A 24566-nucleotide genomic window follows, 5' to 3' on the forward strand; every position below is an offset into this window, starting at 1 on the left:
TATTTCAGTTCTAAACTAGGAGGAGAGAAACTGCAATCACACTTCTCAACCTTAGCTTTAACAACTGTGAAGAGGAAGTCATGCAGGAGATGATGCAGTTGTAACCATTTTCAAGCTAGAATACATATCCCATTGCAGTACATACAGTGGAGTCTCCACAAGACAAGTCGTTGCTGGATTTCCCCTCACCATCTCCAAACAGTGACTGAAGAGTTGTCTCCCCTGAATTGTAATGTGGGTTCTCTAGAAGCACAATGGACACGATCCAATCAAAATTCAATGTTCAAAGTTCAAAGTAAATTTATTATCAAAGCACGTATACAGTATGTCACCATATACTACCTTGAGATTCATTTTCTTGTGGGCACCCACAGGAAAAATAAAGAAACACAATAGAATTTATGAAAAACTGATAAACATCCAAAGTGCAAAAGTGGACAAATTATGCAAATAATAAATAAAAGAGTAAATAAATAATACTGAGAACATGGGTTGTAGAGTCCTTGAAAGTGAGTCTGTAGGTTGTGGAGTCTGTTAAGCATTGAAGTAAATAAAGGGTTCTGAAAGAGGTGGCTGAAGATATTGTGGAGGCATAATAATGATCTTTCAAGAATCACTAGACTCTGGAATGGTTCCAGAGGACTGAAAAATTGCAAATGTCACTCCACTCTTCAAGAAGGGAGAGAGGCAGAAGAAAGTAAACTATAGGCCAGTTAGTCTGACCTCAGTGGTTGGAAAGGTGTTGGAGTCGATTGTTAAGGATGAGGTCTCAGGGTGCTCGGAGGCAGATGATAAAATAGGCCATTGTCAGCATGGTTTCCTCAAGGGAAAATTTTGCCCGACAAATCTGTTGGAATTTTGTGAAGAAGTAACAATCAGGATAGACAAAGGTGAATTGAATAAACTCTTCTCCGGCTTCCAGCAGGGTACAGGTATCGATTCCAACCAACATTTCGATGACAAACTCTGGCATATTCTTCAGGAATGATGCCTGGGCACATCTAGTCCAGTGGTATTTATACCCCTGTAGTCTGTCCCTCCTGATTGGTTTGACCTTATCTACTCAGGTTTCGCTCTCCCACCTTATTTACAGTCGAATTCCAGTTCTTATTTAGAGCAAGACCTTTGTCTTGTTAAAATTCTTTTCCTCTAGTTTTATTTCAATGGCTTCCTTTACTAGGTGGTCCCAAAGGCCATTGGTGCGGCACAGTAGTTTTGTGCCATTGAAGTCAATCCTATGGCCATTGCGATTGCAATGTTCTACTACCGCAGATTTCTCCAGGTAACCCAAACGGATACAGTACATCTCCTGCACTCCACCGCATGTCCCGTCCAGCCGAATCCTGTAAACACTGGCTGACCTGAGTCCAGGTCATCTATGACTCGCATAAGCTGTGACCTGAGCTTCCTTACGGGTTTGGGGATGATATTAATCTGCTGTTTCTTCAGGATCCTGGTGATCCTTCCAGAAACTGTGGAAATATTGGGAAGACGGGCAGTAGCGATGAGTTCCTCCTCGTTTTTAGGTTTCCTGTTTCTTCCATCGGCCCTTTTAATGACCCGATTGATTTCCTTCACCTTGTAGCCATTCTGTAGGAATGTCGTGTGTAATTGTCTTATTTCCTCAGGGAGGCTCTCCAGGTTCAAAATAGTTTTCACACGGTTAATCAAAGTAGAAGGAACTGCTCTACATTGGGAGTCATGATTGTGGCTGTTATTGTTGAGTTATTAGTCTGTGTGAGTGGGTTTCTGATAGACGCCATGGCCAAGGCTATGATCCAGTTTCCACCGTATTAGAATGTCTAGGAATGAGAGGCAACCATTCTTCTCCATCTCCATTGTAAGTTGAATGTTTGGATGTATACTGTTCAGATGGTCATGGAACTGTTAGAGTGCCTGGAGTCCATGAGGCCACACTATGAAGGTGTATCTGAAGATGCATTTGGGCATAAGGGCGATGAACTCAGACGATTCCGACTGACAATAGGCTTCGGGGGGGGGGGGGAACCCTCCTGGTGTATAAAGTCTTGGTGGGGCCAGTGCCTGGGTCAGAAGTGTCTGCTGGAAGCCCAGAATCCTTCAGTAAAGCAGAGGTCATCCTCCCAATCGAATCCATGGGATCCTGCAGTAGAACTCCTGTAGGCGGAGTCATCCAGAATCTGTTGGACTTTCCTGTGGTATTCCTCAGAGGACATCAGGACTGTTGTACTTCCTTTGTTCGCTGGTAAAATCATGATGGCTGGGTTTCGTCGTAGTGCCTGGAAGGTCAGTAATGTTCAGTTTTGGCAAAAACTTTTTAGGGTCATACAGACCTCTTTCGTTGCCTCCTCCCCGGTATCCGGTGAAAATTTTTGGATTGCTTGTTCCACTCCACCAATGCAGTCCTGATAAGGCATAGCTCTGGGGACCAGTGTGAAGTTTAGCCCCTTGGTGAGCCTCGTCAATGCTTTGCCCAGTTTGACTGATGACTATCCTTTCTGGGTCCAATGCTGGGATGGCTGTACTCTGTTAGGATCCTGACCTGCCTCACAGTGTTCCTTTGTGAAACCTTGAGCAGCGGTGGGCCTGTCGATGTACTCCCAATCACTAAGAGACAAGAGGGCTAACAATTTCAGGTGATAAGACAGTAGTCTGTTTGCACTGATGTCCTGAGCAGATCAAATGTAATGGATGGACTCCCTAATCAACACTTGGCTAGCTCATCAGAGAATACGTTTAGCTTCCAGAGAAACCACCATGGAATGCAACCTCACAAACTTAGGGATGTTGTCCTTGTCAAGGAGAATTGGTTGATGTTGTGTACTTGGATTTTCAGAAGGCCTTTGTTCAGGTGCCACACATGAGGCTGCTTAACAAGCTACGAGCCCATGGTATTACAGGCAAGATTCTAGCATGGATAAAGCAGTGGCTGATTGGCAGGAGGCAAAGAGTGGGAATAAAGGGAGTCTTCTCTGACTGGCTGTCAGGGGTCTGGGTTAGGACCAATTATTTTAATGTTATATGGCCATGATTTGGGTGATGGCTTTGTTGCAAAGTTTGAAGATGATATGAAGATAAGTGGAGGGGCAGGTAGTTTTGAGGAAGTAGAGACTACAGAAGGACTTAGACAGATTAAGAGAATGAGCAAAGAAATGGCAGATGGAAAACCATGTTGGGAAATGTGTGGTCGTGCACTTTGGTAGAAGAAATGAAAGGGTTGACTATTTTCTAAATGGAGAGAAAATACAAAATATCTGAGGTGCAGGGCTCCCTGAAGGTTAATTTGCAGGTTGAGTCTGTTGTGAGGAAAGCAAATGCAATATTCGCATTCATTTCAAGAAGACTAGAATATAAAAGCAAGGATGTAATGTTGAGACTTTATAAAGCACTGGTGAGGCCTCACTTGGAGTATTGTGAGCAACTTTGGGCCCCTTATCTAAGAAAGGATGTTGAAAGGAGGTTCACAAAAATGATTCCAGGGTTGAAAGGCTTGTCATATGAAGGGTACCTGATGGCTCTGGGCCTGTTTTCACTTGAATTAAGAAGAATGAGGGGATGACCTCATTGAAACCTATTGAATGGTAAAAGACCTTGATAGAGTGGATGTGGAGAGGACGTTTCCTATGGTGGGAGAATCTAAGAGCAGAGGGGACAGCCTCAGAATAGAGGGTCTTCCTTTTAGAAAGGGGATGAGAAGGAATTTCTTTACCAAAGAGTGGTGAATCTGAGGAGTTCTTTCCCACAGACAGCTGTGGGGGCCAAGTCTGTATGTATATTTAAGGCAGAGGTTGATAGATTCTTGATTGGTCAAGGCATGAATGGATACAGGGCAGGAGAGGCAGGAGATTGGGAATGAGAGGAAAAGTGGAGCAGCCATAATGAAATGGCAGAGCAGACTTGATGGGCCAAATGGCCTAATTCTGCTCCTACATCTTATGTTCCTGAACCTGGAAGTGTGGGACCTATACCTCCTGCCTAATGTAATAGAGAGAAGAGGGTATGGTCTGGATGGTGGATGATGATCTATTACAAGACCAGCAACTTTTACCACCATTCATGGCTGTTTTGTATCTTCCACCTTAGTGTCCATCATAGTGGCTGTTCACTATCCCATTCAGTAACGAGAGGAGCTGTGGACCATGCTTCGCAAAGTTGGTTGCCTGTAGAAATTCAACTTCATGTTATGTCTGATGATGACATCCAACCCATGATCTTAATCAACGGGTCCACAAGAAACCAAAATTTTAGTCACAATTGTTGTCAAGTGAGGACCTGTCATTGCCCTTGAAGTATTTTCAATCTTTCTTGCAATAGTGTTGCACCAACAGAATGGAGAATCTCAACCAAACACCTACTTGTTCAACTTACATCACCTCTACTCCAAAATCAACATCATGCCAACTTCAGTAATTGAGATGTTACATGCATGCACTTGAAGATCAAGCACAATGTTATTGTTCTCTTATGAACACATATGTTAGTCTGGGCTTTGCATTAACATCCATTAAACAAAAGGACTTCTACTAACCCATGCCCAATGTACAAAAGTGCCCTGGGACAATACCATTTCACAGCAGAATCCTGGATAAATGGACCCATTTCCCCTATCTCAGAGCCATTGATGATGATATTTCCCTTCACCTCCAAAGCACCAGCACAGTGTTTGGCCATCTGAGGACAATAGTGTTTGAAGACTAAGACCTCAAGCTCACCACAAAGCTCATGGTCTACTGGGCAGCAGTGGACTTTGCTTTTCTGCATATGTCCAAGACACGGATTACTTACAGAAAATTCCTCAAAATATTTTTGAGGCACCACAATGTTGTCTCTGCAAAATCCTTTAAGTCACTAACTGGATAAGTCAACCAAGCTCAGTGTCCTCTCCTATGCAACATTCCACTACTGAAGCCTAAATGGTTCAAGCAACCATAATGGGCAGGTCATATAGTTCATAAACCTGACACCAGGCTTTCAACACATTCACTTTTAACTCCCTTGCAGCAAGAGATTATAAATGAGATAGATGAAAGATTTAAGGTATTCTCAGAGCCTCTTTGTAAAGAAGTGCAACATTCTGAATCAGAGGAATTTATGGCCCATTTCAGCTCAGAATGAAAAAGAAATATTCAGAATTGCATGAGGACCTTGAATCCATTTGGCAGAATGACAAAGATGAGCAAGCAAACACAGGGAGGATGGACAACACCATCCCACCAGCCTTCCTATCACGCAACTCCTACCCCAGGTAGCAGTCTGTGTCCCTCCCTGGCTTCAACAGCCATCCCAGTCCTACAGGACGGGAGCATAAGCAATTTATCCGAACCCCGAGCGTTTCAAACTATTACTTAAACTGTGGACACTTTTGTATTACTATTATACAATTGTATAATAGTAATAGCGTAATATTGTATTAAAGTAATTAAAATGGGACCAACGAGGTTAGGGAATTAAAACTCGGAAAAATGTGATCATTGAGGCCACAACGTGAATAAAATGTCTTCCTAGAATAACACTGGTTGCAAAGAACACAGTTTAGATCTTAATAGCATCATTTCCGACCTACGGCTGTAAGAGGAGGTTAAGCTTTTCAACGTTTCAGCTGGAACGGGGCTTTTTGTCGATTACCCCCTCAGCAACGGCTCAGCACAGCTTGTTCCTGCTTTGCCTCCAGAGGGCAGTTGTGGTCCTGTTACTGACAGAGCCAGCATGCGCCCAGGTGTTAAAATACTCATGGTATTTCTCCAACAGCTCGGAGCCCTCTAGACCCGCACGTTTCTTCATTGCGTGTTTCGTTTAATCACATCGTAAACAGTCGTCCGATTTAGAATTTAGTGACTGTGTGTGTTTTTTTCCTTAAATAAAATACACATTTGAAGTCATCGAGAGCTCCTGAACAAACGATGGTGTTTGTGTGAGTGTGTGTGTGCGCGCGCGCGCGCGCGCGCGTGTGTGTGTATAATGTGTGAGAGAGGAGGCGGAGTCTGGAACCTACTTTCGGTTTGACAGCGAGGAAAGAGAGAGATAGAGGGAGAGAGAGAGATCAGGGCAGACAGAAATCAGAGATGAGAAGAAGGGGAGGGTAAAGAAATAGCTACTATCAGTGGCATAAAATAGCGAGTGAAATTAATCCCCGTCTCTGCACTCTAAAACCTACCAAGTGCGGGAGAAACGGACAAACCGGGAAAGAGAAGAAACTGCGGTAAGACTATAAACATCAACTATCTCCAGATTTGATCTGAACTTGGTGCAAGGATTTAAAATATTTTAGGACAGAAAGGTCTAAGTTGTCAGCCGAAATGCAGTCCGCCGAGGTATCCTCTGATGACATTGGAACTTGATATACTGTACTTTATGAGCTTGTTTGTTACATTGTAAAATTCCCTACAGCGGATACTTTTTCTCCCCCGAGTTTGGAGGGTGGGTTGTACTGTCGACGCCTATTTGGAATCAGCGTGCATGTGTGTTTGCGTGCGCTAACTTCAGTATTAATTCAATGTTCTCCAACTGCCAGAACGCTGGTTGGTTTGGAGTCGCGCGATTTTTAACGACCGTGCTTTGTAAACAATACGTAGCGGGCTGTTGTGTACATCCATGAAGGCCCATGTCACCACACGGTCGCGTGCCAAGGCTGGGGAAGCCTTGGGCGAACACTTTGTGTGTGAACGCTTCGGAGGCTGTGATAGGTACCGGGCTGCCCGCTTGTCCCGGATCTAAAGGCTGGAGAAATGCAGAGTTGATCATTCAGCCTCTGGAAGTGAGAAACATAAACCAGGTTGGGGACTGCAGGCAAGTGTCCAGGTCAAAGGGTCTCACGATCAGAACTAGGCATTTCTCTCTTTTCACGTGCTGATAGACCACATGCTTATTTAGTCTCAGCACTTGTTTTTTTAAAGTAAACTGCAACCTCCTGTAGCATTGCGCGCAGCTATTGGAGAAAGCACCACGTTTCAAACAGAGGGCATAATTTCATAAGCTGCACAGTATCAAATGATATGGATATAAACTTGTATAATTATAAGGCCAACATGAGAGTATGATCTTTATGGTCTAATCAGATGCAGCGTGTTATTAAGCCAATTTTCAAGGTCAGTTAGATTACAGTAAAAAATAGCTTTGCCTTTTTTCTTGCAACAATATCTGATTCGGACCCTAGCGTGCATGACAAATGAACAATGACAAGACATATATCAAACATATTAATGGATAGATTATTTATATGGCATTTTGTCATGCTGAAGCAGTTCACTTAATAACAGTGTAGCAGCAGTAAACTGATTTCTGAAGGATACACCTACCCCAACGCCACACACGAACTAAAGAAAGTCATCACCACTGTGTTCAGCCTAAAGTTAGGTCTAATGCTGGTTGGTCTCTGAGCTTTGAAGGACACGCATGTAAAAGACATGAAACCAGAGAGCTGTGGTCTGGAAGCGAGCCTGCCTTGAGACGAACTCACCGGGCGGTGTCTTCACAAAGGTGTATAAACTAGTAACAGGTATATTAAATTTTGAATGCATTAAATGTCAAATTATCTACCAAACACTGTGGCAATTAATATGGCATTTTTAAAGGAACAAAGGAACAAAAAGGGGCACTTATCAAGAGTATTAGCAAATAAAAAACTGACAACATTTTAAATAATACTGAAAAGGCATGAGTGAGGGAAACAAAATGCAAAACAAAAAGCAGAAATCTGAAAAAAAGCCAGAAAATGCTCGAAATACTCCACAGTTCAAGTAGCTCATGCGGAGAGAGAAGCAGAGTTCTGATGAAGGAGCCTTGATTTTCACGGGATAGTGGTTTATCTGTTGAATACCACCAACATTAACTGTTTTTATTTCATATTAGTAAAACAAAGTTAAGAATGAGTTTAGGAAGTACTTCATGCATAGAAGGCCAAACAGATGAGTCACAAACAATAAACTCAACTAAGTTTAGAAAATGGTTTGGTTCTGTGATGGAGAGGCTCCGTGAGCAGATGAGTGGGATCAGCATGTCTTTTAAAAGTAATTCACAAGGGATACGGATTAAAAGTTCTCTGCCATTGTTATTATATTAAGACTATAGTTGTCAATTGAAACCGCCAGGCTGGTCATGTGATCACAGTGCTGCTTCTGCCGATTATGCTGCTGACATTCAAATTTGTGCAAAAGAAAATAGAAACTCCGGCGCACAGAGGTAAAACTAACCCCGCACAACGAGAAGTCCAGACAGAAAGAAGTCAGTGCCAAGCTTGAGCAGATAATTTGAAGTTGCAGTGTTTTCTTGGAAATACAAAACGATTCATAAAAGTAGATCAGCTATTGCTGTGTTGGAAATTCACGGTAAATTGTGTGCTTTTTGATTGACTTTATTACCATTGCAGCATGTGCTACCTCTCTGGAACGTGTGAAAAAACAAGTAGGTGATAGAATTTTTGTTATCGGTGCCATTTGACAAGCTTTGGGCAAGCTGCACTGCAAATTCAATTTTACAAAAATGCGGGAAGTCCAAAACAGAAACTCAGCAAATTTAGCGGCGTTTGTAAGAAGAGAAACAAAGGTTTGGATCAATACTCTTGATCAGATCTCCCTTTTCCCCTTCCAGTATAAAGTTCAAATTTCTATTCATCTTAATTTGTATAATATTTATTACAGGGTAATGGTTTATTTCTTCAACAAAGTAATTAGTTATTTTTGTTTGCTTGAATTAAAAGAAGCATATACTGTACTTTAGAGAAGTTAGCTGATAATGGTTTTATTAATGAGATTGTCACAAAAGTAAGTTAGTTTTTAACTAAGCGTGTTGCTATATACAATTGAATTGAAATGACTTTGCAAAAAGTAGATTGGAGATTGATTAGTTTCATTATTGATACAGAACTGCACCACCTAGGTATATAATAACAGAATGTCATTTATATTTAAAATATTTTATAAAGTGTGTAACTATGTTTTTACACTGAAGACAAAAGATTAATTAGAAGAGAAAAGAGACTATTCAGGATAGCCTTTAGCAACCACAGTGGGTAAGGGTGTGGTGCATTTTGTGAGCAGGATTGATTCCAGTGCACTGTTTTAGAAACCAGCAGAATGAATAAATCTATAGACCCCCTTAGTGTCTGCTGCTGCTGGTAATGGGTACCTGGTGGTGCAAAAGCCATGTGAAATGGTTTAGGACATTGCTAAAGGAAAAGAGCTTAGAAATCCAATTGGCCAATGCTGTTTTGTGTAGTGAAATCAAATTTTTTTTAAAGAATGAGATATCATAAGGACCATATTGTTGTCACTCCAAAGCACTTTTTTTTACTGGTCAAACCTTGGTACCCAAAAGTGATTTCCCATATGGAAGACTTTACAGGGCAGTGAATTACTTTGTTTTGTGATACCTGCCATTCTCGTATCTGTGGACAGCAAAGTACAGTACTCAAATTGCATGGGTGAACTTGAACATCTGTAGAATAATTGGATGCTCTTGGCTTTGAAGCAACCTACAGTCCTCCACCCCACCAGCTACCTGCAGTAGATTTGACATGTCATCTAAAACACTGACAGACTTTCATAGATGCACAGTGGAAAATATCCTGACTGTTTGCTTCAAGGCTTGGTATTGAAACACCAGGGCCCAAAAATGGATAAGTCCGCAAAAAGTGGTAGATACAGCCCAGTCCATCACAGGTAAAGCCCTTCCCCAGCACTGAGCACATCTACAAGGAGCGCTGCCACAAGAAAGCAGCATCCATCATCTAGGAACCCCACTGTTCAGGCCATGCCCTGTTTTCACTACCACTATTGGACAGGAGGTACAGAAGCCTTAGGTCCCACACCACCAGGTTCAGGAACAGTTATTACCCTTCAACCATCAGCCTCCTGAACCAGTGTGGATAACTTCACTCTCCTCAACACTGAACTGATTCCAGAACCTATGGTCTCACTTTCAAGGACACTGCAGCTCATGTTCTCAGTATTATTAATTTAGTTATTTTTTTTATTTACAAATATTTTTATTTACAAAAATTGTCTTCTTTTTCAGATCGGTTGTTTGTCAGTCTTTATGTGTAGTTTTTCATAAATTCCATTGTATTTCTTTATTTTCTGTAAATGCCTACAAGAAAGTAAATCTTAAGGTAGTATATGGTGACATATATATGCATTGATAATAAATTTACAGTGAGCAGAACAAAAATCCTAGATTGGGTAAAAAATATTTACAGAAGCCTAAGAAGGAGGGCGGCTTGGCTTTACCAAACTTAAGATTTTACTATTGGGCAGTCAATATACAGTATTTAATATTCTGGACACAAGAATGGACTATAGCTACTTGCCCACAATGGGTAAATTTGGAATGTAAATCTGTGCAAGATTTTTCACTGATTTTAATCTTAGGGTCTTCACTTCCTTTTTCTTTATTCAAATTGAATAAACAGATAACTAATCCTATAGTCAGATATACATTACGAATTTGGTTTCAATTTCGTAAATTTTTTGGTTTGAATAAATTTATTTTATCATATCCTATAATATCTAATTAGTTTTTTTCAGCCTTCATCTATGGATCAAGCTTGATCTGTTTCTGGATGATAACATTATGTCCTTTGAACAGCTATCTAATAAATATAATTTACCTAAAACCCATTTTTTTAGATATTTGCAAGTTAGAAATTTTTTGTATATTTTTTGTATTCTTTTTCGAAAGAATGTCCATTGGACATTACAGATAGAATTTTAGCCCTTAATCCTTATCAAAAGGGTTTAGTAGCCATCATTTATAAGATGATCATGAATTTACAGTTAGATGTATCAGAAAAAATTAAGAAGGAATGGCAAGAAGAGTTGCATTGTCCTATATCTACTGAGCAATGGGAAAAAATTTTATTATTGGTAAATTCGTCCTCTATTTGTGCTAAACATGCCCTAATACAATTTAAGGTTGTACATAGAGCTCATATGTCTAAGGATAAACTGGCTTGATTTTATTCTCATCTTAATTCAACCTGCGATAGATGTCATTCTGATGTTGCTTCATTGACTCATATGTTCTGGTCTTGTCTTGTTTACAAAATTATTGGAAAGATATTTCTAGTATTATTTCAAGAGTTTTAAATATTAATTTTCAACCGCATCCTCTTACTGCAATTTTCGGTTTACCAATGACGGATAATAATGGTTTATCCGCTTCATCTCAACAAATGATTGCATTTGTTACATTAATGGCTAGAAGATCTATTTTATTGAATTGGAAAGAAATTAATCCTCCAACTGTATTTCAGTGATTTTCTCAAACTATTTCTTGTTTGAGTTTAGAAAAAATTAGAAGTGTGGTTTTTGATCCTTCAGTTAAATTTGAAGAAACTTGGAGACCTTTTATTCAACATTTTCACATGAGTTGAATTGTCTTTTCCTAAACCTTACTTATATTATCCTTAATTAATTGGATGGAGGTTCGGAGTTATTGGCACTACTGTATATGTACTTAATATTATTCAATGGCCCATGTTGGTTAGTGGTTTTTTTTTGGTTTTTTTTCTCTCTTTTTTGGGGGGGTTTTTCATTTTTTTCTCTTTTTACTTCTTTGTTCATTAATGTTCTGAGTTTGAGAGTTTATATATTTTTATTATTATATATCTGAATGTCTATTTAAACTATTAATTATGTACTCTCAAACATTTTGTATTCATGTTTCATTTATGTTTGTTTAAAACTAATAAAAAGATTTAAAAAGAAAAAAGAAAGAAATTTACAGTGAAACTTTGAACAGCCGATTTCAAGAAACATTAAGTCGACTGTGCCAATCTGTGGCCATTTACATACCCCTACGTTCATGTTCCCACCTGCTGCTGGTCCTGAACCCTCCACTCAAAATGTAGACTATACTGCCCCATAGCAACCCTACCGCAGGTAATCTAGCCCCATTCACTCTCAGGACAACGTCCCAGCTTTTGATCTCCTGTTCATCCACAGAGTCCAGTTTCCCTCCCACCGCAATATCAATCTTCTGGTTCAATCCCGAACGCCACCAAAACATTGGGTCCCATAGCTTCCTATCACCTTCCTCCTGACTCAGAATGGCATTGTGGAGTCACAGAAAAGTATAGCACAGAAACAGGCCCTTCGGCCCATCTAGTCCATGCCAAACCATTTAAACTGCCTACTCCCATCACCTGCACCCAGACCATAGCCCTCCATACCCCTCCCATCCATGTACCTATCTAAACTTCCCTTAAATATTGGAATCAAGCTTGCATGCACTATTTGCACTGGCAGCTCATTCCACACTCTCTTGACCCTCTGAGTGAAGAAATTTCCCCTCATGTTCTCCTTAAACTTTCACCTTTCACCCTTAGCCCATGAATTCTACTTGTAGTCCCATCCAACCTCAGTGGATAAAGGCTGCTTGCATTTACCCAGTTATTACCCCTCATAATTTTGCATTCCTCTATCAAATCTCCCTAATATCTTCTACTTTCCAAGGAATGAAGTCCAAACCTATTTAATCTTTCCTTATAACTCAGGTCCTCCAGCCCCAGCAACATCCTTGTAAATTTTCTCTGTACTCTTTCAACCTTATTTGCATCTTTCCTGGAGGGAGGTAGTCTGCAATCTCTCTATAAATTTGTCCCTATAAATCCTGCGGACTGTACGTAGTCTATAATATAGCCTCATTGACGTGGTTGTACATTTCTTTTCCCTCAGTTTGACCCATAAAGCCTCACTAGATGAATTCTCCTGTTCTGGCACTCTGGCTCCTATCCCCCTGCAACTCTAGTTTTAAACCCCAGTGCAGCACTCTCAAACCTTTCCATTAGGATATTAGTCCCCATTCAGTACAGATGCACAACATCTCTTCTGTACAGGTTCCCTGGAAGAGGGCCCGATGATCCAAAAATCTGACACCCGCCCTCCTACACCAACTCCTTAGCCACACGTTAAACTGTATAATCTTCCTAGTTCTGGCCTCACTAGCATGTGGCACACACAGCAATCCTGAGATCACAACCCTGGAGGTCCTGCCCTTTAATTCCTTGAACTCACTTTGTGGAACCTCGTCACTCTTCCTGTGACCCGTGTCATTGGTACCTACAAGGACCACAGCCTCTGGCTGTTCACCCACCTACTTGAGAATGCTGAGGACTCGATCCGAGGTATCCCGGACCCTGGCACCCAGGAGGCAACATACCGTCTAGGGGTCTTGTTCTTGTGCACAGAACCTCCTTTCTGTTCATCTAACTAACAAATCCCCTGTCACTACAGCGTGCCTCTCCTCCCTTTCCTTCTGAGACACAGAGGCAGACTCAGTGTCAGAGACCCACCCACTGTGACCTTCCTCTTCCAGGTAATCCCTCCCACAACAGTATCCTGTTGTTGAGGTGGATGGCCACTCTGCACTGGCTATATAAACCCTTTCCCCTGCCTGACTCAAATAGTCATCTGCTCCAGGACCCAATGCTGCACAATTAGCAGACCCGATAGTAGATGTGATGGAACAGCAGTCACATAGTTCGGTTCCAGGTGAGACCTAACCAATGTTTTTAATAATTTCCTGGCATTGATGATACAGCTTCACAATTTTTGACCATTCCTTCAGCAAGATCTGAAAGGCTTGTTTGGACTTCTGAATCAAAAGTCTGCATTGTCTGGAGAAGAGGCAAAAGACTAGGGTACTTCTTGAGAAATGAAATGTTTGCGTGACTTGGCAATGAAAGCAGCATTAACGCTGGGGTCAGAAATAATTTTCTATTTATTCAGTCTTGGGGTTCAAATGTTAGTTCTTAATTGTTCTTTGAACTGAGTGAACTTGCCACATAGCTGCAGGTATGCGGTTAGAGGCCAGGCTAAGGACTAATGGCAGCTTTCCTTCCCTTGAAGGACCTAGTGAACAGAAAGTAAGATGTTCACAAGTATATGCTGGTTAAGTATATGTTTAAGTTCATGTTAATTTATTTTTGAGAGGCATGGAATTCCTGAACATGACACGCCAGGAAGTATTAGTTTGTAAATGCAGTAAAGGACTGCTGTTGAGTGTTGATGGCCATAAAAGCATGTGCAAACTCTCAGTGGCCACTTTATTAGATACACCTGCACACCTGCTCATACCTAGTCAGCCAATCATGTGACAGCAACTCAATGCATAAAAGCATGCAGACATGGTCAAGAGGTTCAGTTGTTGTTCAAACCAAACATCAGAAAGGGGAAGAAATGTGATCTAAGTGACACTGACCATGGAATGATTGTTGGTGCCCGATGGGGTGGTTTGAGAATCTCAGAAACTGCTGATCTCCTGGCATTTTCATGCACAACAGTCTGTAGGGTTTACGGAGAATGATACGAGAAACAAAAAAAAAACAGTGAGCTGTAGCTTTGTGGGTGAAAATAGCTTGTTAATGAGAGAGGTCAGAGGAGAATGGTCAGACTGGTTCAAGCTGACAGGAAGGCAACAGTAACTCAAATAACTTCACATTACAATAGTGGTGTGCAGAAGAGCATCTCTGAATGCAAAACACATTGAACCTTGCAGTGGATGGGCTACAGCAGCAGAAGACAACAAACATACACACAATGGCCTCTTTATTAGGTACAGGAGGTACTTAATAAAGGGCCACTGAATGCATACCTAATATTACCAATCTCATGAAACAGGTCATTGAAATGGTAAAAGTATATATTTGGTAACACTTTGCAAATCATTAGCTGATAAATAACAACTATACTCAAAGTTGGCTGGTTATCATTATAATGGATACATGTTCTGGACAGGGACAGTGAGGAATTGAGGGTTCAATATCCTTGTACCTTGAGGTATGACTGAGAAAAAGCTGGAAGAGCTTCAGTTACTTATTATGAACAAGTAACTGCTGTAGAAGTTGGCATTTTAGGTTGTGCAGTGATGCCGACATACACAGACAGCTTGAGTAACTGTCTTAGTTCATGAAGAATGGGCATTTGGGTTAGATTAAAGAAACATTGAATCTGTGAAGATGTGTTCCAGTGGGAGAGTGACCAAGATATTGGAACCACAATTCCATTTCCATACTTGATTTGAATTTCAAATCATAATCATGATTCCATATCTAAACTTAATGTTGCACTGTTTAAAAGATACATAAGTTCTCACTAAGTGAAACATATCTCAAGCCTTTTGTAGTTACTGCTTAAATACACTCCAGTTTCTTTGGTGTCTCTTGTAAGATTATTCTTATTTTTTTTACAGGATGCTTGTAGGGGTGGATGGGCAGTGGAGAAGATTGATTTGTCTCAGAAATTCGGTTGGGTTAAAAGTGTAAGGAGTTTGAACATTTTCCCCCGAACTGTGCGGGTTTGCTCCGGGTACTTCAGTGTCCTCCCACATTCCAAAACTGTACAGGTCGGGTTAGTAAGTTGTGGGCATGCTCGTGTGGCACGGGAAGCAAGGAAGTCCTCAGACTGTGTTGGTTGTTGATGCAAAATGACACATTTCACTGTATGTTTCAATGTACCAGTGACAAATAAAGCTAATCTTATAAAATCTTTATTTTTTTATCTTTATGAAAGCAAGGGAAGCTTTTGAAGTAAATTCCCTTTTCTTCCTATGTTTTTCCTTTGGACTTTGCTAGGGAACAGTTCTGCAGGCCGCTGGCATCATCTGGTACCCTGCTTGAAGGAACTATTCTTCCTGTGCAAGTAAATTAATACTGGTAGAAATTGGCATTGCAGCCAATCCTTGCTAAACATTGACAATGTGCACTTGCTAGCGGCAGTCAGTGAATAACACTGAATAAGAATTTTTCTGCATCCTCAAATTTAATGACCGTAAGACCATTAGACAAAGGGGCAGAGCCAGGCCATTCAGCCCATCAAGGCTGCTCCATTATTCCATCATGGCTGATTTATTATCCCTCTCAATCTCATTTTCTTGCTTTCTTAACGTAACCTTTTGGCACCCTGACTAACCTCCACTTTAAATACGCCCAATGACTCGGCCTCCACAGCTGCCTGGGGCAATGAATTCCACAGATTCACCATCAGCCAAAGAAATTCCTTCTTATTATGGCTAGGGAATTAAGATGACTTTTAGTGTATTTTAACAGGAACCCTAGTACAGTCAAGTGAAGTATAGTAATTTGAAACTTGAAATATTGATGCAGAAGCACAGGCTGAAGACACCACCAGAGCAGTGGGGAATTTAAATTCAAGTAATTTAGTAAGACAGGGATGGAAGCCATAAAATTGCTGGGACATTGTAAAATTCTTCTGGTTCCCTAATGCCCTTCCACATGGAAATTTGCCATCGTTAATTGTCTGGCCTGTTTGTAGTCTGTTCTCTGGATCTGTCAATGTCGTTGATTATTGAGTGTCCTGTAAAGTGGCTTAGAAAGTTGCTCCAATCAAGAGCCATTAAGGATAGATGTTAAATCCTGACTTTGTCAGTGATGTCCATGTCCCAAGGGATGAACTAAATTCAACCACTCATAACAGATCCTTCTGGCCATCTATTCTGGTGTAATTGAATATGCTTCAACTCAGATGTGGACTTAAAAACAGAATCTCATTGTGCTCTTTTTTTTCATAGGAGAACATATAGTTGTTTATTATAGCCATAACTGAAAATTTGCCAGTGTTGACTCAATTTCCTTAAATAGAACATTTCAGTCTGGTTATCAGTTTGTGAGTGATATCAATACATTTATCCCTCTGTCTCCAGTACTTTATGGGTTATTTAAATGCAAGTGCAAGATTCAAGTTTCAAGATTTAAGTTTATTTGTTATGTGCACATTAAAACATACAGTGAAATGCGTCATTTGTGTTAACAACCAACACACCCGAGAGTGTGCTATGGGCAGCCCGCAAGTTTTTGTGCCAACGTAGCATGCCCACAATGTTTGGCAGAACAACACAGAACACAAAAAAAAACAAACAATAAGAGCAAAGACATGCCCTGTTCCTCCCTCCCACGCACGCCCATACATAGTCCTTTAACCCCAGGACAGGCCTCCAGCTCCACCCTTGAGCGGACATTGACTCTTATTCAAGATTGTTTAAGGTCATTTCCAGTATAGAAGTGTAAGGGAGAGCAAAATAATTGTTATTCCAGATCTGATGCAGCACAAAAAGCCACACAGTAAGATAAAGAACACAATAAATATAAATGCATAAAATAGCTTAGACTGATTGTGTGTCCATAAAGTGACGCTGGGCACAGGAGTGTCTGTACATGTGACTCTGACAGGAAATGATAAATCAGTCGTAGGGGGGTGGGTTAGTGGGTAGAGGTGTTGATCAGCTTTACTGCTTGGGGAAAGTAACTGTTTTTGGGTCTGGTGATCCGGGCATGGATGCTATGTAGCCTCCTCCCTGATGGGAGTGGGGCAAACAGTCCACGAGCAGGGTAGATGGGGTCCTTCATGATGTTCGTTGGCACCTTTCTGTGCATCTGTCCTCGATGGTGGGTAAGCTGGTGATGGTGATGCATTGGGCTGTTTTGACTATCCACAGTGGAGCCTTGCTGCCCACTGCAGTGCAGTTTCTGTACCACACAGTGATGCAGCATGTTAGGATGCTCTCTACTGCACATCTGGAGAATGACGTGAGTATATCGTTCAGATTTCTTCCACCTCCTCAGAAAATAGTGGTGTTGGTGAGCTTTCTTGATTGTCTAGAGCAGCCCTTCTCAACTTTTTTGCCCTGGAGCAACCCTTGTTATAATTTTCAGGTCTCAGGGAACCCCTGCATAAAAATGATCATTTCTAGAACTCACAGTACGTTAGTGTGATCAGTAAGTTGTAGATAAAATAATCCAAAAATAATTGTCAATGCTCTTTTGAGTAGAGAATGAATTTTTAGCTAACCTTTCTTGGAAAAGAAACAGATAGCTTAGCTTAACTTTCTTGAAATTAAACTTCCTTTCTCTTTCATAAATTTAAAAAACTCATAAGGTAAACATAATCAATTTCTCAACTCTGGGTTGAATTTGAGATAAGCCCACATGGATTTCACCTTCAACTGAAGTGAGGCAATTTCTATCCTTGCTCTTGATGTTTGTTAAACAAGCAAAAGCTTGCACACACATGTAAGAAGTTGGAAACTGCAGCAAAACATTCATTGCTTTCATATGAATGGCAAGATATTCGTCTTTCACAGAAATCCAGATCTTATCCAGAGGCAGGTCAGTAAATCTCATCTTCAGTGCATGATCAGAGTGAAGCTCACAAAGTTCTTGAACTTCTCTCAAGGTCAAGTTCTCAGGCTGAGCAGATGATTCAGAGAAAGGGTCCCTCACCCAGTCCTACGCTTGTGTTGAAAGGGAGGAAAAATACTGATCAATTTTGTTCTGCAGTTCTTCCGGGTGGTTTTCAATAAGACTCGAGACTTTCTGATATCCTTCCTCACTCTCAAGCCCAAACAGCAGTGGAAACATTTTAAGATTCCCTTTTGCAGCATGATTTTTCCAAAGATTCAGTTTGCTTTTAAATCCAAGAATCTTGTCACTTGAAGTCAAAATATTTTCTCCAGGACCTTGCAGAGACTTGTTCAACTGGTCCATATGATGAAAAATGTCTGCTAAGTAGGCTGGTTTCTGCAGCTGTTCTTCATCTCAAAACACTCAGCAAAATCTGGCCTACTATTTTAGAAACATAGAAACATAGAAAACTTACAGCACAATACAGGCCCTTCGGCCCACAAAGCTGTGCCGAACATATCTTTACCTGAGAAATTACCTAGGGTTACCCATAGCCCTCTATTTTTCGAAGCTCCATATACCTGTCCAGGAGTTTCTTAAAAGACCCTATTGTATCCGCCTCCACCACAGTTGCCGCCAGCCCATTCCACGCACTCACCACACTCTGCGTAAAAAACTTACCCCTGACATCTCCTCTGAACCTACTTCCAAGCACCTTAAAGCTGTGTCCTCTCGTGCTAGCCATTTCAGCCCTGGGAAAAAGCCTCTGACTATCCACATGATCAATGCCTCTCATCATCTTATACACCTCTTATCAGGTCACCTCTCATCCTCCTTCGCTCCAAGGAGAAAAGGCCGAGTTCACACAACCTGTTTTCATAAGGGATGCCCCCCAATCCAGGCAACAGCCTTGTAAATTTCCTCTGCACCCTTTCTATGATTTCCACATTCTTCCTGTAGTGAGGCGACCAGAACTGAGCGTAGTACTCCAAGTGGGGTCTGACCAGGGTCCTATATAGCTGCAACATTACCTCTCGGCTCCTAAACTCAATCCCACGATTGATGAAGGCCAATGCACTGTATGTTTTCTTAACCACAGAGTCAACCTGCACAGCAGCTTTGAGTGTCCTATGGACTCGGACCCCAAGATCCCTCTGATCCTCCACACTGCCAAGAGTCTTACCATTAATAATATATTCTATCATCATATTTGACCAACCAAAATGAACCAGCTCACAATTATCTGGGTTGAACTCCATCTGCCACTTCTCAGCCCAGTTTTGTATCCTATCAATGTCCCGCTGTAACCTCTGACAGCCCTCCACACTATCCACAACACCTCCAACCTTTGTGTCATCAGCAAATTTACTAACCCATCCCTCCACTTCTTCATCCAGGTCATTTATAAAAATCACAAAGAGTAAGGGTCCCAGAACAGATCCCTGAGGCACTCCACTGGTCACCAGCCTCCATGCAGAATATGACCTGTCTACAACCACTCTTTGCCTTCTGTGGGCAAGCTAGTTCTGTATCAATAAGCCTTGCATGGGGTACCTTGTCAAGTGCCTTGCTGAAATCGATATACACTACATCTACTGCTCTACCTTTATCAGTGTGTTTAGTCACATCCTCAAAAAATTCAATCAGGCTCGTAAGGTACTACCTGCCCTTTACAAAGCCATGCTGACTATTCCTAATCATATTATGCCTCTCCAAATGTTCATAAGTCCTGCCTCTCAGGATCTTCTCCATCAGCTTACCAACCACTGAAGTAAGATTCACTGGCCTATTATTTTCTTGAAAGTACTCCTGCAGTTCACCATTCAGCTCAAACACCCTGTTGAGGACTCTCCCTCTGCTAAGCCACTGGATTTCTGTATGTAGCAGGAGATTAGTATACTCTTTATCCAGGTTTTCACACAGTTTTTTAAAACATTCTGAAGTGAACTGGTCTTAAAACTTGCTTCCTGATCTTTTTACTGCCTGTGACTTTATTTTCAAAAGCTTTACTCTGTCTGTTTTGATCAACACTTTTATGTGTCACATGGCTGTGATTTGTAGTTTCGTGTCTTTTCAGTTTTGCTGGAACCATTGCTGCATTAGTAGGTTGTTCGCCACAGATGAGGCACAATAGAATCGGACAAGTGGGATCACCCGTCCGTGTGAAACCCATCGATAAGTAGCTTTCATTGTAAAGATATGGTACCAGCTGATTACTTTAGTCCCACCCACTCACTGCTTTTGTCTCCAGGACCCAGAAGAGGCTGGTGGACTTCCGGGGCAACAGGAAGCAGTAGGTCTCTGCTGTGGTCCTGAGTCTTCCAATTGCAGAGGGTAGTCAGTCATTGGAATGTGCACTCAGCTGTGGCTCCCCACCTCAGGACCCGGCAGATATACCTGCATAGCGACCACACCCCGAGATGGCACGCACTGGTGACACACTTTCTCCGCCGGGGACACTGCCTGCAGGAGGGCACGCGGCTTCCAGCGAACAGCATCAGCCACGCCACTTTGAGGGAACTGCCTTGCTTTTACCGAGAGTTGTTGAGGGTATGGGGTCTAGTCTCATCTAGACAGGTTGCTCCCGTGCTGGTGGGGGACGTGCTCTAGCTTCAAGGGGGACTAGTCTCCATCCTGACACGGTGGGTGTTGAGGGGGTTCAGGGAAGTGGAGGGGTTCCGGCTGCACCACCACAATCTGATGGGCTGGGAGTGCTCGTTGGACCCAGGCCTCGGGATACCACACGGGAGAGGGTCCTGCACAATGTGAGCTCTCTCACGGGAATGCCTGCTGTGCCCTTCCGTGATGCTCCAAAGAGCTTCTTGTATGGGCTGCTCTTGCCCACCCTTCACTTCCTTGCCTTCGTCTGTCGAGCAGACTCACCTTGACGATCTGTTTTACCACCTGGCAGCAGAGAAGGTCCCGAGTGGAAACCTCTTTATGCAGGAGTCCTTCCCCTGTACACTGGGGACCTGGTGTGGAAGGTGTTGCAATGGGCAATAGGCTTTTAAGCAGGTTCACTGACACCCGGTCCACCTGTCCATTCTGTGGCCGGGAGGAGTCGGTGTACCCGCTGATATGGAGTGTGTGAGGTTGCAGCCCCTGTTTGAGTATCTGAAGCAGCTGCCGCTCAGGTTCTGGTCGCACTTCAGCCCTGTGCTCCTCATATACGGGCACCCAGTACAGAAGGGAGGATCTCCTGGTGGGCTTGCTCCTGGGCCTGGCCAAGATGGCCTTTCATGGGCCGAGGTGGCGGAAAGTCAAGGGCTCTGCCAGGGCTGAGTGCCTGCCCCTCTTTCGAGGATATACTGGTGCCCGGCTCTCCTTGGAGAGGGCGCATGTGGTCATGGTGGATACAGTGGGGGATTTCCAGGAGTTGTGGGCTCCCCCAGGGAACTGACTGTTTTATAGACAGTAGTACTCATATTTTAATTTGAATTTATTCACTGTCTTGTAAATACTTAACGTTTGTACTTTGTGTATTTGTTGTGTAAATAAGCTTTTGCAATTTTGTTTCAAAAAAGACTGACTTTTTTGTGTCTGTTGTTGCACTAGTGCAGTGAACTGATTCAGAAGATTGTAATTAACCTCATCATCAGAGCTGTCCGTAGACCTAGACCTGGAATCCTCTTCCATCTCACACGGCCTCTTCACACAGGACTGTCTTTAGAATGAAAATTTCCCTCCAATCTTCTGCTACACTGGCAGAGTTTGTTCGTTCCCGTAAGCTACTTGGTGGCAGGTAAGGGAAAGTTGGGAGAGGTAATTCAAGAGGAAGAGGCTGACATCACAGCCCAAGTTGGGTGACTCTATTCAATGCTCAGAAAATGCACTTCACACTCCTCATCAGCCTACCGTCCTCCCCTCCATGCAATACAGTTCTCACCAATTATCAACAGCCTCCCCTCCCTATCTGGTGTTAAAAACTGAGAATGGACTCAAGCAAATAAACACGGTCCTACTGCACACTGCCATACTGGGCTGTGAGACCTGTAATAAGATTACCACCGCTGCAAGCGTTAGCATCACGCATTGCACAAAGTTCAAAAACCTATGTTTATATTTTTACATCACAATCTATCATGGAGCCTAGCAACTTCTCACGGAACCCTGGTTGAGCAACCCTGGTCTAGAAAGTGTGCTTGGACCATGAGAGGTTGTCTGAGATGTGCACTCCCAGGAGTTTGAAACTGCTCGCAGTTTCCACTGCTGTGCCATTGATGTAAAGAGGGATGTGAGTGCTGCGTGTTCTCCTGAAGTCAATAACCATCTTTTTGATGTTGAGGAAGAGGTTGTTTGCCGGGCCTACAGACACCAGTTTCAAAGCTGATTTCAATATGTAGTTTCCTGTTGTGTTGGATACTTCATACTAAAGTCCCCTTGGAATGCTGTGCCATTTAAGTTCCAAGCTAATCCTCAGCCTTAAGTCCAACATTATCATTTGCCCACCATACCTCAATTTCCTCCAGGTCTGAAAACCAATTGATCTCATGTTGAATATATTCAAACACTGAGCACCTGCAGTGTCTGGAGTTGTAATTCCAAGGACTAATCAAAGTAACATTTTGTCTCTTCTGCTGTAATGGTCCTCTTATCTGCGAAAGGTGAATTCTCTTATCTTTCAGCCTACCTCTTTATGGTCTTTGCACATTATTTATCTGCCTGCACTGCACTTTTTCTGTAGCTGCAACACTATATTCTGCATTGTATTTTCTTCTGCTCCCTTGGTGTATTTATGAATGGCATGATCTGCCTGGGCAATGTGCAAACAACAATTTTTCACTGTAACTTGGTATATATGACAACAGTGAACAAATAATAATAAACTCTAATAGTGACATTCCTAAGAAGCCTCGCATTTATAGAAAGCTGCATTATAGCAGAATAGGCTGTTAATTCAAAGATTTAAATGGCTTTCCTGATCACAATCATGCCTTAACCACATAATGCAAATAGTCCATCAATCATGTGGAAACAAGCATTATTGCAGAGGTAGCTATACTCCGAATGGTGGGAATAAAACTATAAATGGAAATACTGGAAACACCCAACAGATCTGTGAGAAATATGAATTGATTTTTCAGATTAGCAAGCGTCCATTTGCATGAAATGTTGGTTTATTTTCTCTTTACACAGGTTCTGCCAGGGATATCTAGCATTTCCAGAATTCTCCGTTTTCTCCTCAGCTCAGTTTGACATATGAGGAGTGTTCAGAGGTCAGGTTTAATGTCAGAGGAATGTAGACAATATACATCCTGAAATGCTATTTCTTTGCAAAACCTCCACGAAAACAGAGAAATGCCCCCAAAGAATGAATGACAGTTAAACATGAGAACCCCAAAGTGCCCACCAGCTGCCCCCTCTGGCACGTAAGCAGCAGCGAGCAATGATCCCCCTCCCCCCACCAGCAAAAATAAATGTGCATTGGTACAGTCATCAAGCCCAAGCATGTGCTAAGCATAGCAAAGACACAGACCAAAGCTACCCCAAAGGCTTTGTATTTCATCCAAAATTTAACAACCCACAGGTTCTCTCTCCCTGGCAAGGGAGAGGGAGGTGTCCCCCAGTGTTTGATGGTTCTAGGGCTGTACTCGCTGGAGTTGAGAAGAATGAGAAGGATCTCATCACATCTTGAAAAGCCCAGATAGAATGTATGTGGAGAGGATGCTTCCTATAGTGCTGGAGTCTAGGACCTCAGGGCACAGCATAAGAATGAAGGATGTCCCTTTACAACAGGGATGAGGAGGGATTTCTTTAGCCAGAGGGTGGTGAATCTGTGGAATTCATTACCACAGGGAGCTGAAGAGGCCAAGTCATTGGTATATTGGCATGGAGGTTGTTAGGTACTTGATTAGTATTGATGTCAAAGGTTACGGGGAGAAGGCAGGAAAACGGGGTTGAGAGGCATAATAAATCAGGCATGGTGGAATGGCAGAGCAGGCTCAATGGGCCAAATGGTCCAATTCTGCTCCTATTCTTATGGTCCTCTTGTCTGAATTGAGGGATTGCTTTTAAATCCAAAAAAGGTTACTGCCAGGAGTAATTTCGAATAAGAGCTTGTAAATTTGGTTTATTTCTAAAACCTGTCATTCCAAATGTGGCATCTGTTGCATTTTGGCATTCATCCTCTTTTATCTAAGGATAGGACTTACAAGGTTTTACACTCTCCTATGAATATTATTCACTATTCTTGATTACATCCCCTGAAAATGCTGGAGAAACTTTGCAGCTGTGGAACATGAAAGAGAGCTAAAATAGTCTTCTCTTTGTCAGAGTGAGTAAAGAAAGTTAGTTAGTTTAAATTATAGAGAGCATGTGAATTGACAAAGAGAATACCCTTGTCTAGGATCCTGCCAGGATTACAGGGTATGTGCTACAAGAAGAGGTTAGACAAATTAGGGTTGTTTTCTCTGGAACAGCAGAAGCTGAAGGGAGCCCTGACAGAAGTTAATAA

At 42.0% G+C, this 24566-nt stretch overlaps 1 protein-coding gene across 6 annotated transcripts in view; it reads left to right on the top strand.

Annotated features, from left to right (window-relative positions):
- The first annotated feature begins 5989 nt into the window (after positions 1 to 5989).
- Positions 5990 to 24566, top strand: part of LOC132384860 (thyroid hormone receptor alpha) — a 459686-nt gene continuing 441109 nt past the window's right edge. For all 6 annotated transcript variants that reach the window (XM_059956458.1, XM_059956454.1, XM_059956450.1 and 3 more), the window contains exon 1: positions 5990 to 6178. The gene's annotated coding sequence lies outside the window, so the exon portion shown is untranslated. The remainder of the gene's footprint in view (positions 6179 to 24566) is intronic.

The sequence above is a fragment of the Hypanus sabinus genome, chromosome X1, assembly GCF_030144855.1.
Source record: "Hypanus sabinus isolate sHypSab1 chromosome X1, sHypSab1.hap1, whole genome shotgun sequence".
In the NCBI taxonomy this organism is placed as follows: Eukaryota; Metazoa; Chordata; class Chondrichthyes; order Myliobatiformes; family Dasyatidae; genus Hypanus; species Hypanus sabinus.